This window comes from Bos grunniens, chromosome 22 (genome assembly GCF_055505025.1).
Source record: "Bos grunniens cultivar Pamir isolate PY7600 chromosome 22, Bosgru_T2T1.0, whole genome shotgun sequence".
In the NCBI taxonomy this organism is placed as follows: domain Eukaryota; kingdom Metazoa; phylum Chordata; class Mammalia; order Artiodactyla; family Bovidae; genus Bos; species Bos grunniens.
The window spans coordinates 18,391,684-18,410,340 of record NC_141186.1 but is presented as its reverse complement, the minus strand read 5'-3'; the positions used below and the strand labels follow the sequence as shown (position 1 = coordinate 18,410,340).

Here is an 18,657-nt window from a genome sequence, read left to right as displayed (position 1 = left end):
AACCCTGCTTTCGGCCTATCGTAACTCCTCAGAACTCATTAAAAAGCAAAATAGTTACCCTTTTGCTCAAGTAAGAAAGAAAAAAGGGGAGGATGAATTTCACGTGCCAAGCAGAACACCTTTGGTTATACAGCTCTAATGGGAGAATTCCAGCTTTTCAGGTGATGTCTGTGTAGAGAATTGCCAAATGCTGCCATTTAGCTTTTAGATTCCTTGCCATCATTAAACCCCTTAAAAATGTTTTATTAAAGCAGGACTTGGCCTGGAAGAACACAACCAGGAAGGAATTTTAACATACTCACAAGATCAGGCAGACAAGACCAAGAGCCCACCTTGAGCAACGCACTGAGGAAAACTTTTTACCGTTTTCTGCCCCAACCCACCCCAGGTCCACCTGTGTAAATTCCACCCAACACTCCTCTCCCCTTCTTGGGCACCTGTTCTGCACTCAGGGACGTGAATACATTTCTTGTACTCACCTCCTTGGTCACTTGGCATAACCATCAGGGGTGAAGACCAAGGCTCCTTCACTGCTATGATCTACAATACCCAGCCCCACAGCACACCTGCAGTCCCCTGGAAAATAAGTGAGCCTCTATGACTGTCATCTGAGTCGGCTCTGGCTTCCGTGAGAGACTAGGGGGGGTTAAACAACAAATATGTATCCTTTCACAGTTCTGGAGGCTGCAAGTCCAAGGTCAAGAGGCCAGCAGGGGTGGTTACTGGTGAGCCCTCTTTTCCCAGCGTTCACTGCCTCTCCACACTGCCTTTCCTCTGCGCATGCATGGAAACAGAGACCTCTGGGTAGCACTTCCTCTTCTTATAGGATCGGCCCCTAAAGGCTGAGGGCCCTGCCTTCGTGACCTCATTTAACCTCAACTACCTCCTTAAAGGTTCTATCTCCATACACAGTCATGTCGCAAGTCTGGACTTCAGCATGTGAATTTTGGTGACACACAATTCAGTCCATAACAGGTGCCACCATTAAGTACAGCCCTGACCCCGCTGAGAAATGCCAGTATTTACAAGTTGAATCCCATTTCACGGCACCCACCAGCTGGCTCCTGTGTGCTTCTGTGCCATCCAGGAGCAAGTAAACAGCCACAGAGCAGTAGAGATATAAGTTTCCTGCATCTGGAAGGAGGTTGTCATTCACTCACTCAAGCTAAGGATATTTGTGGAAGATGCAAAAAATGAAATTGAGCCCTGTCAAAAGTGAGGGAAAAACGAATGTGAATGAGTGAGTCAACCCAATTAACCAATCAAGGTATGCTACAAGATTCTGCTGGTACTTCTCCAGGTCCTAGCACTTACAAGCTGAAAACTTCATCGTTGTTGGCTCATCAGACACACCATTTGGGGGTTACAAATCATAGAGACTGACTATTACTGTTACCATAATAAAGGCTTTTCATGTAGCTCAGAGTATATGCAAAATAATCAGGACAATAGATGTTAATTGTAATTAGACATCGATTGTTAATGCCAATATCGTTTACATGCATTATAACAAATTCCATTTTTCACACATAACATCTCATTCATCCAGTTAATGTAGACAAAAAGATAGATTCCTGCTCCCGGAATTAACTGGAGTCATTGACTCTTCTTTTTTGATGAGTTCAAAAAATTAATGTCTTGTGGGAAGGAACTGTGGTCCAAGGCCATTTTAAGGCATGTTCTTTGAGATCAGATTAAATGCACTCAAATTCCTGTAGCGCCACTCACTACTTGCCTTTGGAGAAGACATTTGCAATCCCTGGACCTCAGCTTCTCATGTGAAAATCTGTCCCCCTGATTCTGATGCCAAGTATAAAGGCTCAGCAAATATCTGCTGAACTGAATGGAAGTGATGAGGTGGCTCTGACAGGAAAGTTGAAAGCTTCCAAATCAGCAACAAGTGAATGTCTCCTTAGGACCCCTCGAAGGACACATTTCCTCCCATCTTAGGTTACATCTTCCAGTTCCAAAAGAAAGCCTGGAGCCCCAGATAAACCTTAAAAGGAAGGAATGTCACAGAGCGCTGGTTTTCAGGTGTCAGTGTATCATCAGGATAGTCCAAAAACCTGGGTCCCACTCCCAAAGAATCTTATTCAGCACACCTGGAACGGACCCCATGTTAGTATCATTTTCACAAGCACTCGGTGACTGAAGGAAAGCCACCTGGGAACCACACCCGGAACATGGAGCACCCGGTCACGGAGGGTCTTGGTAAAGTGTAGGTCTGTGGAGGAAGGCCGAGATTCTGCACCACACTCTGAGCAGCAAGGACACAGAAAAGTCACTAACGTGACAGCTGAGTTAGGGCTCTGGAATCAGACCTCTCCCAATCCCTGAAACCTCATGTCTCAATTGGGAATAGGTTCAGGGCTTATATGGAACAATAATATACATTAAACATTCATTGCATTGCCTGACATACCATTCATTCTCCATGAATGCAAGCTACCCCACAACATTATTATTAATAATAAATCTTGCTAATTCAATGTAAATTAGTCAGAGACATTTGTTTTATAATCTCCGTCATTTTTTCCCACTCATTTCGCCTCTATGAGGATTTGAGATAATGTTTCCATTCTATCATGCAACACATCTGGAAGATTAAAAAAAAAAAATGAATCCGTCCCCTACCGGAGAGCCAGCCCATGCAGAGTTGTGAACACAATGCATCCTTAATAAGCTGCCACATGAATGAACATCACAGCATCTGGATGAGGGGTAACTGATCTCATCTGTCTCCAGATGTTGGCCATTATGTTTACAGAGCTTGGTGACAGAGCTAGGTGGATGGGATTCAAAACTGGAAGACCCCTCAGTGAAAAGATCAGCCCGTGAAGGTAGACAGTCTGACATCTAAGGAATAGCAGCCTAGGGACTGGCCGAACTGCTTGGATTTCAGCTACTTGCCACAGCAATCTAAGGGCACCTAGTGATGTAGGAGCTCATTGTTCTGTCTCAAGTTTGCTCAGAGCATCTTTAAGATTCTTCTTGGTAAAAGCAAAGGCTCCAAGAGCAGAGTAGTGCTTATTTGATAGGCAAATACTGTAGCATAATGGGTTAGCAGACATTAGGCTTTGTCTTCATAAAGAGCTGGGTTCAAGCCTGGGCTACACTCATTCACACCTCTGCGACCTGGGTACCCTGCCTAACCTGAGTCCCATTCCCTCAGGGACCACTGCTGTTGGTGACCTTAATGTCACATGCCCTGCTCTTATAGGTGAAGCCAGAGGTAAGAACTAGACCCTACAGGTGAACTGTGTTGATTTGAGCCATAATTTCATGTCATTAGAACACAGCATAAGTAGCATGGATGCATATACACTACCATATGTAAAACACATAGCCAGTGGGAATTTGCTGTATGATCAGGGAGCTCAAACCAGTGCTCTGAGACAACCTAGAGGGGTGAGATGAGGTGGAAAGCAGGAGAGAAGCTCAAGAGGAGGGGACATATGTATACTTATGGCTGATTCATGCTGATGTATGGCAGGTGTTGTGAGTCACTCAGTCGTGTCCAGCTCTGTGCGACCCAATGGACTGTAGCCCACCAGACTCCTCTGTCCATGGAATTCTCCAGGCAAGAACACTGGAGTGGGCTGCCATTTCCTTCTCCAGGGGGATGTATGGCAGAGACCAACAGAGTATTGTAAGGCAGTTATCCTTCAATTAAAAATATATAAATTAAAAAATATTAATTTTCATTGCCAGTTTTAGAGTACAAAGAACTGATAATTTTTATTTTCTTTTAAGACTGATATACGTGGGCTCACCCAGGCTTATGTAGCAACCCTGGGAAGAAAGGCTAAAGACACTGGAGATGACAGAGGCTGTTTCCACTCTTAAATACAAGAAAAACTCAAGGCCCTTTCATTTATGCTATCACATCTGGTCCCTGGAATTATTCTGAAGTAGGAGGGTGATATGCAGAGACACAAGTAAACACAACCCAAAAGCACAGGCTTCTGGTGACACAAAAGACGCACACCATCCAAGTCAGTTCTCCAGAACCAGAAACCCCAGTGCCCTCCCCCAGCCAGCTGCCTCACTAGCACCAGAGGCAACAGTCCTGACCAAGACGGCAGACTGCCCATGGCCTCAGCCCCTGTTCTGGCTGCTGCCTGAACTTGGGGACCTTGAGGCCCCCATGTGCCCCCAGCGTGTACCTTCATACCAGCCATGCAGCCCTAATGTATTAACCTGGGTTTTGGCTTTGGTTTCCTTATGTCAGATCAGATCAGATCAGTCGCTCAGTCGTGTCCGACTCTTTGCGACCCCATGAATCGCAGCACGCCAGGCCTCCCTGTCCATCACCAACTCCCAGAGTTCACTGAGACTCACGTCCATCGAGTCAGTGATGCCATCCAGCCATCTCATCCTCTGTCGTCCCCTTCTCCTCCTGCCCCCAATCCCTCCCAGCATCAGAGTCTTTTCCAATGAGTCTACTCTTAAGATTACGGCCCCTGCTCTGTCAGGGTACAAATGCCTTGCTGATGTCCAGCAATCTCTCTGTCAGCTCCCAGCAGTGGACTGCTTCTGGATTTTGAGCACGTGTTTATTTCACAAACATGCGCCCAGAATGGAGAGACCATGGAGATACAAGACTGATGCTGTATCTACACCCGGAAACTGGACTGCAGGACTCACAGGGCAGAAAGTTAGCCATGAATTAATTACAAACAGGGATCAATGCCACGGAGTTCACAGGTTCAGAGACACTGAACTCACAGGTTCAGAGTCCTCTGAAAGTGAATAACAGAGTAGCCAAACCCAATCAGGGATGCATGGAAGGCTTTCCTGAGGAAGTGATGTTTCCATGGAGACCTAAAGATGCACTGAGAAGAGACTGTTTATCTGGACCCCTGATAGTCACTACAGAACAAGAAGACTTGCACCCAAACACCCACTGCTCAGCAATATCTTGGCAACCACTTAACTTGCACTGAACATTTACCTTCGTGAACAAGTGAGGCTTTGGGAGGTGCTATGGGCTGAATGTGTCCCCACAAAATTCATATGAACCCTTGTCTCCTGTGTGGCTGTACTGGGAGATGGGGCCTCTAAGAAAGTAACTAAGATTAGAGTGGGGCCCTGATATGACCAGATTCGTGTTTAAGAAAACCCCTCTCACACTGTTCCTCTGTGGATATGAGCACACAGCAAGAAGCATGCTGTCTCCAAGCCAGGAAGAGGGTCCTCACCAGAAATTCAACTTCACCGGAAACTTGATCTTGGACTTGGACTTCCAGCCGCCAGAAAATAAACATTTCTTATTTAAGCCACTTAGCCTATGCTGTTTTGTTACGGCAGCCTGAGTTGTATTTTAACATAAATCTAAATAAAGGCACTTCTTCATTTACATACATTACTGACCTAAAAGAAAAAACTGAAATCTAGAGGTTTGGGGATTTCTTTTCTTTCCCTTTTTTTTCTGATCAGCAACAATATCTACATGATATTTAGAACAATGGGCTAAATTAAAATAAGACCAGTGAGCTCGTTTCATAGCTTAGGTAAATGAAGCCAATTTCCTATGATAAACATGTTTCACAATTTTAAGTAAATGAATCAAGTTTCCAAATAATATACACATTTAAATGGCTAAACTGATACTTCAGGTTTACTTTATCTCATTAATTCATTAAAATATTACTGGGTTGTTCAAAAACTTCATTTGGGTTTTTCCATAAGACGTTATAGAAAAGCTAAAATGAATTTTTTGGCCAACTCAATATACTGAGGATAAGAAAATGTGTAGTTATTCTTTGAAGGTTGTGCCCAACCTGGCCCTTTTTTTTTTTTTTCCCAAAAGTACTTAGAGATGAATATTCTCTAACCTTTTCTTCCTTTTTTTTTTTTTTGCCAACAAAGGTCCATCTAGTCAAGGCTATGGTTTTTCCAGTGGTCATGTATGGATGTGAGAGTTGGACTGTGAAGAAAGCTGAGCGCCGAAGAATTGATGCTTTTGAACTGTGATGTTGGAGAAGACTCTTGAGAGTCCCTTGTACTACAAGGAGATCCAACCAGTCCATTCTGAAGGAGATCAGCCCTGGGTGTTCTTTGGAAGGAATGATGCTGAAGCTGAAACTCCAGTACTTTGGCCACCTCATGCGAAGAGTTGACTCATTGGAAAAGACTCTGATGCTGGGAGGAATTGGGGGCAGGAGAAGGGGACGACAGAGGATGAGATGGCTGGATGGCATCACCGACTCGATGGACGTGAGTTTGAGTGAACTCCGGGAGTTGGTGATGGACAGGGAGGCCTGGCGTGCTGCAATTCATGGGGTCGCAAAGAGTCGGACACAACTGAGCGACTGAACTGAACTGAACTGAAGTAAGAAAGGCATTGGTCAGCCCAGCATCTTTTGGATTTCACAAAGGTTTTTGATTAGCTTGTTTTTTACAATTCAGCATTACACTTTAACAACTGGCTTGTCTAAGAAACCAAAGCTTAGAATCTCCATTTCCAGGCTATGCCTTGGGCACAGCATGATGCACCCCAAATCATGCTGTCTGTTTAGTAAATAAGGAAACAAGGAACAGGAGGAGGCACAAGGATAAGGTCAAGGTCACGAGGTCAGAATGTGGCAGAGCCAGCTTTCAGATCCAGGCCAGTCTGACTCTTATCTACACTGCCTTCTACACTTAACCACTACATCTATACTACAGTCTCTTGTGACTGGAACTCCCCTCTCTGTTAGGCTCCTGATCTGGTCCCTTGGTGGTTACATGGCCCAGAGGACCTCTGTACCATGCTGGGGGTGGGGCGATGGTCAGTGAATCATCCCTCCTTCCCAGTCCTGCCAGTGCTACCGCACCTCATACCCACAACTAGAGAGTCAGGGAACAAAGGCTGCAGGTGCTCAAAATGTGCAAAACCCAACCAGCTGCAACTGGAACCTACAGGGCTTTAGAGAGGGGCAGCACTTGACCCTGATGCTTTGGGGGAGGAACTGAGCTGTGGGGGATCTAAGCACTATGGACAAATGTATAGAGTAGGGATGTCATTAAATGCATGCGTGAGTGACAGTTGCTCAGTCATGTCCGACTCTGCGACCCCATGGACTGTAACCTGCCAGGCTCCTTTGCCCATGGAATTCTCCAGGCAAGAATACCAAAGTGGTTTGCCATTTCCTACTTCAATCAAATGCATGCGTATGTCCCAGATCAGAGTTCAGTTCAAAAGACCAAAGTACAGGTGGTATGACAAGAGAGCAGATGTACTGGGTGCATAACTATCATATGGCCTGGTGGAGCCTTGGAGAGGACTGAGTACCGATTGGTACTGGCCTTGCTGTGGCCCCCCCAACATCTTCTCTCCTGCTGGTAACAGATGCCAGCAAGTATCATGTGACCCAACTAAGCCAACTCTAGTACCCCCGCTGACCACATCGATTGCTCCAAGGTGGAAGGCAGGGCCCTTGACCCAACCTGGACCAGTCAGATTCTCTATTGTGGGAATCCAAGTATTCTTCAGATACCCAAGCACCAAGAGTAGCTGGACCCAAGTCATTCACTTTCTGGCAGTTTTCTAAAGTCCAGGCCATGAATTCTGGGCTCTGAGGCCCTAGGGGCATTTCTGGGTCCCACCATTCCCAAGCCTTGGATATCTGTCTCTTCCTTTGGTTCATTCACTACCCTCTTTGCTTGAGTCAGACTCTGTTACTTGCAACCAGTATCTTTAACACAGGCTAAGGAGTCTGTGCTTAATTCAACAGAAAATGGAGGGTCATGAAATGACTTTAAGAATAGGGAGATTATTATCAGACACACAGAGGTAATTCATAGGAATAGATACAAAGGAGCACAAGAGATGCCATCTGCTGAAACGCCTATCGAAGATTATTCAGAGCCATGTTCACCCTCCCCTGGAAAAAGGGATGGAACAGAGGTTTGAAATACCTGTAAAGAAACCACAGCACTCAAAGCTGTGCACCCCATATAAAGCAAAGAAAATTTCATTTCAGACAGTCAGAGGCGCATTCTTCTTTAAACCTGGTTGTTTCAGATCTGAGAACTGTAATTTCATGGACCCAGAGAGCATTTGGGTTACATGTGGCATTCTATTATTTGACCTTGGAAAATCGGTTTGTGTTGAGGGTTTTTTTTTTTTTTTTTAGGTGTGTGGTTATTGTTATTGCATTTTCTAAAATAATCCAGTCCTTTTCAAAATCTAAAGGGTCCTGCAAAGCAATAGCATTCCTGATAAGACAACACGATCTTCACCTTTCCTTACTCCCCCCCTACCTTTAAAGAGACTGAACGTGGATAAAATCAACTCAGCCAGATGCCAAGGAACTGAGATACTCCTCAGGAAAGGGAGGAAGAAATGAAAGTATCCAATGATTATGCCTCAGTTAAGGCCATTCTGGGCTTCATTTTATTTGCGATTTAATGCTGAGAAATGAGAGCAGTTATGTTTTAGTTGGCTCTCAGCATAAGCAAATAGGTGGGATTATCTATCAAAGCAAGCCTGTCAACTCACACAGCTTAGAGGGTCACCCAGCCGCCATCAGATTCCACACCCTCCTAACAGGGACTTCATTCTCCTGCATTCTTGCCTCGTTCCTCCATAACATCATCCCTGCCTCTCAACAGACCACGGTAACGAAGTACGAGTCCTGACACACATGTAGGCTTTCGTGCAATAGAAACAGTCACTTTCACTCTTCAGTCACATACGATAATGATGTCATAAAGGACTAGAAAATTTTAAGAGACTTATGTATATAGAATTGTCTAACTTACTAAGGCTTTTCACATGTATTACTCCAGCAACTACCTTAAAAAGCAGAGTTCCTTTACCTCAGCAGAGTTGACATTCTTTGTATATTTGGGGGACTGTCCTGTGAACTGGAGGATGTTTAGCATGACCGGCCTCTGACCACTATCCATCTGTAGCACCACTCTGGCTGTGACAACCAAAAATGTCTCCAGATGTTTGGGGACAAAGCTGCCCCTGGTAAGAATCACTTCCACATGTCATTTTCTCCAGCCTCTCTACTTGCCATCACCTGGCAAGCTCCTACTCATCCATTTCATGGCTGACTGAGACATCACCTCCTCCTGGAAGCCTTCCCTGCTCTCACAGACACAGTCCTGTCTGCTTCTCTGACCTTCACCTTCTGCCTATTCACCTGGATCATGCGCCTGGCACACTTTATGACACTAACTTGGTCTTCCATAGACTGTGAGTCCCTTAGGGACACGGCCCACTTACTGTTGCCTTCCTGTGCCCATGCACAGCAGGTGAATCATATCCAGAAGACATGAGAAGACTCTCTGGGGACAAAGGAGGGCCAGTAACATCAGCACCACTGTGCTCTGGAGGAAACAGAGGTCAAGGCAGTTAACCAACTTCCGTGTCCAAGGTCACAAAGCTAGTTAAATTGTTGAGCTGATTTTCCTTCCTCAGATTCTCTGGATTCCAAGTATTTGTCTCCATCACCACCCAGGCCAAAGTCATCGTTTCTCACCTGGCTGCCTATAGCAGCAACCACCTGCTCTCCACGCATCAGCCAAGTGGTCTTGGGGAATCCAAGTCTCCAGGTCGTAGCTCTAACTTTCCCACCTGTCCACCCATCTCCACTGTCCCCATCTCTCCCCACCCCCTTTCTCTGGTGTCCTTCCTGTTCTGTATGTAGGACAGCTCCCTCCCACATCAGGGCTTCGGCACATTTAACTTTTCTGGAATGTTCTATCCCTTCTTTTTACCTAATAAACTCTTCTCTTCCTTCTGCTCTCAGTTCTAAGGCCAGTTTCTCCTTCCCTCACAGCATGAGCTAGATCAAGTCCCCTTGCCAAAGGCCCCCATGCCCCTGTATCTTTCCTTCATAGCACTTACCCTGACCTGTGACTACTTACTTGTGACTTCATGTGTTTCATATCTATCTCTGCCACCCTTCCTCCGAAACTGAAGCTCGTGATGAGAGGTCTATGCTTATTTTGCTCACTGTTGTTACAGTGTTACACTGCACAGTAGGCTGGCACATAGTAGGAACCCAACAAACATTTATGGAAGGAAGGAGTGGAGGAGAAAGGAAGGAAGCAAGGGGAGAAAGAAGGCAGAAGTAGGAGAAAGGAGGGAGGGAAGAGGATCATGCAAAGCCGTGATGGGGGGCGGGCAATGTGTAACACACAGAGTCACCACTGAGAGCTGATGTGTGGTGGCAATCTTAAAGAAGATACTGATTTTCTCTCCCCTTTGGCAAGAATGCCCAGACCTGGTTCCCCTTTTAAGCCATCTACTCATCTAATCTATAATGTAAGCAACTGTTGTTTGGAATCATCTACACACAAAAAGAATCAGAAATTAATAGAGCCTGTGATCTTTCAAAGAAATGACACTTATAGGATGACACTGAGATCAAGCCTCCTTCCTGCCTCAGACAGAGAAGGCCTTTGAAGGTGGTGCAGCCCTCTGGCAGGTTGGCACTGGTTGGGGAGACTATGAAAAAAGGGAATTGGGGCCAGTAAAGAACTGGAGGGCTTCCCAGGTGGCACTAATGGTAAAGAATCTGCCTGCCAATGCAGAAGACGCAAGAGACGTCCATTCGATTCCTGGGTTGGGAAGATCCCCTGAAGCAGGATACGGTACCCCACTCCAGTATTCTTGCCTGGAGAATCCCACAGACATAGGAATCTGGCCAGCCACGGTCCATATAGTCCAAAGAGTCGAACATGACTGAAGCAACTTAAAGCGAAAGTGAAAGTGAAGTTGCTCAGTCGTGTCTGACTCTTTGCAACCCCATGGACTGCAGCCTACCAGGTTCCACCATCCGTGGGATTTTGCAGGCAAGAATACTGGAGTGGGTTGCCATTCCCTTCTCCAGGAGATCTTCCCAACCCAGGGATTGAACCCAGGGGTCCCACGTTGTAGGCAGACGCTTTACCGTCTGAGCCACCAGAGAAGTCCCTAGCAACTTAGCAAGCATGCAAAGGACTAAGGTGCTGGAGAATAGCAGAGGCCACAGGGGGTGCCACCTCTCCCCCTTTCCTTTGTACTTTCTCTGTGATCAGAGATGAGACTCAAGAATTCAACTTGTTCCAGGGCTATAAGGCAAGTCTGGTTCTCAGTGAAATGAGTGCTTCAGAACAGCCTGACATTCTGCGGCTGAGTCTCCTCTGGCCCCTGTACTTCTTCCTTCCCTTTTAGGAGGCTCACACCCCATCTCCATCTAGATTTCTAGACTTTAGAAATCTCTACCTGTGATCATTAATACTATGTGGCACCTTGGCTGGGCCATGGCACCCAGATTTGTATCAGATACTGGTCAAGATGCTGTTGAAAAGTAATTCTTTAGATGTAATTAACACTGAAATCAGGCAACTCGATGGAAAGCAGTTCATCCTACATCATGTAAGAGGGCCTCCTCCAATCATTTGAAGGCTGAAAGAAAGAAAATGGAGATTCCCCAAGGATGGAGGAATTCTGCCTCCAACGTGAGCCAATTCCTTAAAATAAATCTCTCTATATATGTACCTGCATATGATTGGTCCCGTCTCTCTGGAGAACCCTGACAAATATGCCACTCCTTCTAATCACAATGCATGGCTCTGGCTCTGCCTCCCCCTGGGCGTGCTGGGACAATCTGATTAACTATTTCTGGCTGCAGCATTATTAGATATGAACAGACTCAGAGATTACTCCTCCAGGAGAATATGTATTGTAACTGGTGCCTACAAGTGTGATTTTAATATCACATCTTCCCAGACAAGCAAGGTGAATGAACATTTGTATGTCCATTTAAAAAAAAACTGAGGATGTAAGTTTCAAGCAGGTAAAGTGGAATGTCCAATTTATATGTCTGGTGTCAGCAACTTGAATCCATGTGGGTCTGTTCAGTTCTGTGCTGTTTTGAGAACTGTGTTGATCGGCTTGGAGCCAGAGTCTTCACCCTGCAGATTCTAACGCTGGGATCCTGAGACACAGCACTGGGCAAGAGAGAGAAGTTGAATAAAGTGGGAGAAATAACCTGGATTTTGATTGACTCGGACACGGTTTGAACATCCCTACAGAGCTGCAAACTCCCTGTGGGATTGTGGGCAGTTATTTCATCCCTCTTGGCCTCAGTTTATCCAGTGAGGGGACTGGAATAACTAAATGACTGATTTCTAGGAATTATCTCTCTTACATAGCTTCCCACAATTGGGGTTTTATTGTTGTTGCTCAGTCATTGTGTCTGACTCTTTTGAAATCCCATGGACTGTAGCCCGCCAGGCTCCTCTGTGGGATTTCCCAGGCAAGAATATTGGAGTGGGTTGCCATTTCAGGGGATTTTCCCAATCCAGGAATCAAACCCATTTCTCCTGCATTAGCAGGCAGATTCTTTACTGCTGAGCCATATAGGAAGCCCCATGATTGGGGACAAATGGCCATATATCCAGAATAAAACTAACCCAAGGAAAGCACAGTGGTTTCTGATGTACATGCCATTGTTATTGTTGCTGTTGTTGTTATCACTTCTTCTTGATGCCAGGGTCTGTTTTGAGTTTTTCCACCCTTGACACCTGTGTCTGACACATCTCTCCAGCTCATAATGAGCTTTCATTCAAGCCACTGATCAATAGCAGGAACCAGCAGGTCTGTTTCCCCTGCTTGTTTTCTCTATCTTCAATCAGCCAAGATAGATTAGGCTATTTCCAAGGTCACTCAATATTCGAGGAAGGGAATGGAAAGATATCTGATGGGCAGTTCATAGAACAAGTCTGCACACAGACAAGCAAGACGAGAGCTCGGCTGTGTGTTCTGTGACAGATGTAATTTACATCAAGGTCAGAGAGGATACGTATTCCTGCAGAACCTTCCTCTACGTCACAGTTGCTAGCTTACCCATCAGCTACCAAGTCAGGGTCCTCCCTAACGGAACACCGACCTATAAACAAAGGACCAACATTACCAGCCCAAAGGTGCTGTGTAATTTCACGGTCTGAGGGGTTCCTTGTTATGCAATCTGCTATATTGGCTTTTTGAAACATTCATCACAGGGCTAACGTTGAGGACATTCACAGAGTCCCTTTCCCTGCCAATGGAATCCTGACATTTTGGTTGGAATAGCTGACACCTAACCTCTTGATGGGCACCTATACTCACCCACTCAGCTCTGGACAGTGCTTGTAAAGAAAGAATCTGTCCCACGTTTACCTCTGAAGACAGGCACGGACGTTTCCTGGTTCAGGAAAACAAACACAAGAAGTGTGATGTCACCACATTCCCTCAGCATGTAGGAGGAAACTGGAAATGCGAAACACGGAAGATCAGAAGTGAACAAAGCTTTTCATCGTGAACCTGAAAGCATTGGTTCAAAAACCCAGGCTGAAATACAGGTAACCAACTCAACGGACATGACTAAGCAAGCTCCGGGAGTTGGTGATGGACAGGGAAGCCTGGCATGCTGCAGTCCACAGGGTCACAAAAAGTCGGACACGACTGAGCGACTGAACTGAACCCAACTGGGGGAGGATCTGCCTCTACTCTTGCTCTCAATTGAACTGTGTTCTATGTTGGTGTCCTAACCTCCAGAATCTCAAAATGGAAGCATGTTGGAGTTCAAGCTGTACATTTCAAGGGTAATTATATTAAAACAAGGTCATTAGGATGAATCCCCACTTGATATGACTGGTGATCCTATCAGAAGAGAAAATCTGTACATATTTACACACAGAGGGAAGACAACACAAGGAGACTCAGGGAGGAGATGACCATCGATAAGCTAAGCAGAGAGGATGAGGAAAGATCCTTCCCCAAAGGCTCCCAGAACCAACCCTGCAGACGCCTTGATTCTGGACTTCCAGCTTCCAGAATTCGGAGAAAATTCATTTGTACTGTGTAAGCCACCCAATCTGTATTACAGCAGCCCCAGAAAACTCATAAAACTCCCCAAAGACATTGAAGTATTTGCCAAAGAACTGAAGAAGTAGATTCAGATATAGGTTTCTCTCTCTGAACAGGTTTACCTTGCCAACAAAAGTGGTCAGTGTTTCAAATCACATGCTTTCCAGAGGGGAGAAAAAAAAAAACTCTAAATATGATATACGTAAATGTGAGAGAACAAGAGAAGAGAAAAAGAGAGAGATTTCTCCCGAGCCTTTATTTTCTATGATTCTCTAACGTTGTCAAATCTGACTCTGTAAACCACAGTAGTTTCCAGGAGTAGACCTTGGGTATTGTTAAGGCATTTATTCATTTATTCATTAATCCTACAAATATTTACTGAATGCTCCCTGGATTCCACACACTGTTCTAGAAAATGAGGGTACAGTTATGAAAAAAAATCACCGCTGTCACTGAGCTTATTTTCTAGGAAGGGAGACAGATAATAAACAAGAAAGTATATAAATCATATGTTAGGCAGTAATACAAGCTATGGAGAAAAATAAAGTAGGGAAAAGGGATGGACTGTGGGGAGTTGTCAGTTTATACCAACTGGACCAGGCATACTGATTATTGACTCAACATGTCTCTGCCCTGTTCTCATCCTTCCTGGGTCAGTTCTCTGTAGCAAGGGGCTGGAACCTTGCTACATTTTCCAGATCCCCTTGCAGCTAGGACTGGTTAGGTTCTGCCAATGGGAGACACCAGTGGAAAACAGATAGCAGTATTCTTCCTGGTTCCGACGGTGCTTCAAGCAACCAGGGTCAAGCAGGGGGCTCTTGGGTCCCTGATCAGACAGAGTGATTCATTAACAGTATCCATGCAGCGGTTAGTGACTCTGATAACATCAAGTGTAGGTCTCTTCAAGTGCCCAAGCACCAGTGGAAGTGACCAGTCGGGTCCTCCTGCAAGGCAATGGTGGTCATGGGTCCAGCAGCTGCCTGCTCTGTGGCACTGGGAGCATGGGCTCTGGGTTACACCATTTCCCCTTTCCTTGTCCCGCCCTCCGCAGCCCCTAATCTCTATACAAGCCCTCCTATCCCTTCTGCTCCTCCAGTTGAAAACCAGTCTCCTCTATTAAATTCTGTATGAAATATCTAGTTGTTCCTATGCTTCTGACCAAACACTGACCAAGGAAAAATGTCTTTCTGAGAAGGTGACATGTGAGTAGGGACTTGAAGGGAATGGAATGATATTTGTGATGACTTAGAGGAAGAGCATTCCAGGCAGAGGGAAGAGCAGGTGCCAAGGTCCTGAGGCAGGAGCATGTCTGGTTATTTCAGGGAAACAACAAGGAGGCCAGAGGAATTAGAGTGATGAAGGAAGAGCAGAAAGCAAGATCAGAAAGAGCCAATGGTGAGGCCACTGAGATGATGTTATTACCCTAAAAAAGATTTCAAGATTTCTTACTGACTATGGCCTTCCCTGGTGGCTCAGATGGTAAAGAATCTGCCTGCAGTACAGGAAACCCAGGTTCAATCACTGGGTCAGGAAGATACCCTGGAGATGGGAATGCACCCATTCCAGTATTCTTGCCTGGAGAATTCCATGGACAGAGGAGCCTGGTAGGCTACAGTCTATGGGGTGGCAAAGAGTCAAACATGACTGAGCGACTAACACTTTCACTAATTATGTGGGAAGACAGAGAATGACAAAGCTGAAGAGACATCAGTCCCCAGTATTGGCCTGTCTCAACATCATGAAATGGAGAAATTGTGGGAATTATGATTTAGAAATAAGGTTGGCAAACTATAGGCCATAGGCCAAGTTCAGCCCACCACTTCTTTTTATAAATAAAGCTTTATTGACACACAGCCGTACCCATTCTTATATATTGCACGGTGGCATGTACATGCCCATGGTAAAGATGAACAGTTGCAACACAGACCGTATGGCTCACAAAGCCTGAAATATTTACTCTCTCCTTAACAGAAAAAGTTTGCCAACCTTGATTTAGACAGTCATCTTAAGATGAAGTGGAGGTGATTTCAGAACAAGAAAATTACCATGTATGGTTAGTCAAAAAAACGTGTAGCTTTGACCTACATAATGTAAAATCTTGGCATAAAGTTAGCAGAAGGATGATAAGATAAAAACCTCCAAGTACATCACAAAATTGTTGACCTAAAAGCAGCCTCGATATTGTCAGGAAAGTATTAAAGAGCATCAGGCAGGAATGGCATCACCGACTCGATGGACATGAGTTTGAGGAAGCTCCGGGAGTTGGTGATGGACAGGGAAGCCTGGCATGCTGCAGCCCATGGGATCAAAAAGAGTCGGACACCACTGAGCAACTGAACTGAACTGAACTTGAGGCAGGGACTGAGTCAATGGTGGGAGTAGAGGGGTGGGGAGGGGATGAAAATCAGTCAGTGACATGATGTCTAGAGTAAGATGGTGTCTGCTTACAGTAATTATGAATGAAACAGAAGCCCAGGTCCAATATGTGATGGAAATTCAGGAATGCTGGACAAGAGAGCTTCAGAGTTTTAGAAATCTGATCCTAATCCTAAACCCTGGGCTGGGGGTGGGGAGAGTGGGGAGAAAGGGATGCACAGCCAGCTCTCACTTGATCCTCCTGCCCCATTCCCTTCTCCCATGAGCACCACGCCCCTCTCCACTTCATCCTTCCTTCCTTTTGCTGAAGTTAACGCCCTACTCTGAGAACTGGAGCAGAAGGGTAAAACACATCTTTGGATATGGAAATTTAGCTCCTCATTTTCTTAAAATGTACAGAACCATAAACTAACATTTGCATTTCACTGTCTCCAGAGTCCCACAGACCTTGATGAGCCAAGAGGCAGTTAACACAAGCATTCCTGGGGAAACTCAGTTTTTCTATTGGCAAATAAATCTTTTTATATTAAGGTGAAACAATAATAATCATTTTAAACAATCATGTGGAGTGTGATTACAAAATAGCTCATTTGGAAAGAACATTATCAGCTTTTGAGATCCTGGGAGACTCTAAGACGGAAGGTGCTACAGATAAAAACCAACTATTTGGGGGACTTGTTATTTCCACAGTACATGGAGGCAACATGCACACTTTTAATACCATAATGGAAAAACAATGCCAATTCTCATTAAATAAAAAGTGAGAGCACTTGCTACAGACAAACCCAACATCTCTCATGTCCTTGCTGCCATTGAGGAAAAAGTGTCGGAGATGTTTCCAGATTCCTGGGGCTCTTCACACACTGCTCAGCTCTGTGCTCTCCCATTCTGAGCACGCGCCCTTCATGCACTGGGTAACAGTAAGGTTTGCTAGCAAATGCAAACAATTACCTTGTGCTGTGCTCCACTTACTTGCTATTTACTCAGGGTTTCTGGAAAGCAGAATTCCATCTGGTGCCGTCGAAGTCATGCGGAGCTCACTTCAATGGCGAGTTTTTCAGAAGAGCATAACTTCCCTCACTTGGGCTTATTGGTAACATGTCGACCCTGAATTATTCAATTGTCAGAGGGGTCAGATTGACTATTGTTGGCAAGGTACATGAGTGCTAACCCGCTTCAGTTGTGTCTGACTTTCATGACCCTGTGGACTGTAGCCCACCAGGCTCCTCTGTGCATGGGATTCTCTAGGCGAGAATACTGGAGTGGGGTGCTATGCCCAACTCCAGGGCATCTTCCTGACCCAGGGGTTGAACTTGCGTCTCTTATGTCTCCTGCACTGGCAAGCAGGTTCTTTACCACTAGCACCACCGTGCTTCTTCTGAGTGTGGACAAACTCCAAGGATCCGAGAAGAAATAACTAGCACCCATTCATTCAACAAACAGTACTTGAACCTCTTCCTTGTACCAGATGCTGTTCTGAGTGATAAAGATGCAACGGGAGAGAACAGGTAGGATCTTGCCTGTATGGGACTTCATATCCAACAGAAATGGGAAAGATAGGTCATCATCGAATAGATGGTTTTATGAAAAGACATATGGAAACTGTTTCCTTCCCAGTACAGCAACTATCCCAATTAATATTATTTACAGGCAATGGCACCCCACTCCATTACTTTTGCCTGGAAAATCCAATGGACGGAGGAGCTTGGTAGGCTGCAGTCCATGGGGTTGCTAAGAGGACACGACTGAGCGATTTCACTTTCACTTTTCACTTTCATGCATTGGAGAAGGAAATGGCAACCCGCTCCAGTGTTCTTGCCTGGAGAATCCCAGGGCACTGGAGCCTGATGGGCTGCTGTCTATGGGGTCGCACAGAGTTGGACACGACTGAAGCGACTCAGCAGCAGTACCAGCACACAAACACAAATATCATTCATCCTTATTTCATAACAAAATTATAGGTAATTCTGTGCAAAGCCACTACCCAAATTATGAATTCTTGGCATCTGAACTAGTGCAACTTAACTCTTAACTACACTGGTAAAGACTGTGTCTCCTCTTTGACAATGTCCATCTGTGAACATTCCTTCAGCTCAGGCAGGTCTCTTCCTACTACCACACACGTCAGGGTTGCTTCTGCACAAACAGTAACTGTGAGTGCTTGGAGGCTATATCCTTATTCTAGTCAGCCTTTTCCATCTTCATGTCCCTCAAGGACCAACTGTGATCTGGTTTCCATCTCTGTTGTGCCAGCTGACTATTGCCAAGTTTATCAATGAATTTCCTGTTATTCAATAAACAGACAAGTGTCATTGCTCAGCTTCGTGATCTTCTCACCTGCATTCAATAGAGTCGACCTCTGTCCTATCCCTGTCTTCCACAACTCTGTACTCGTATGGTTTCCCCCTTACCTTCTTTGTTTCCTCTGTTCACTAATCCTCCTTTAC

The 18,657-nt window shown here is 45.3% G+C and overlaps 1 protein-coding gene across 29 annotated transcripts in view; it reads right to left on the bottom strand.

The window, feature by feature from the left end:
• LOC147348186 (uncharacterized) overlaps window positions 1-18,657 on the bottom strand; it is a 732,824-nt gene that overhangs the window by 561,644 nt on the left and 152,523 nt on the right. The window contains exon 1 of one of the 29 annotated variants that reach the window (XR_015151157.1): window positions 480-1,441. The exons of 24 other annotated variants lie outside the window; for them this stretch is intronic. The gene's annotated coding sequence lies outside the window, so the exon portion shown is untranslated. Of the gene's footprint in view, window positions 1-479; window positions 1,442-18,657 lie in introns of those variants that run through there. 4 more of the 29 variants (XR_015151156.1, XR_015151152.1, XR_015151155.1 and 1 more) reach the window with 4 other exon arrangements.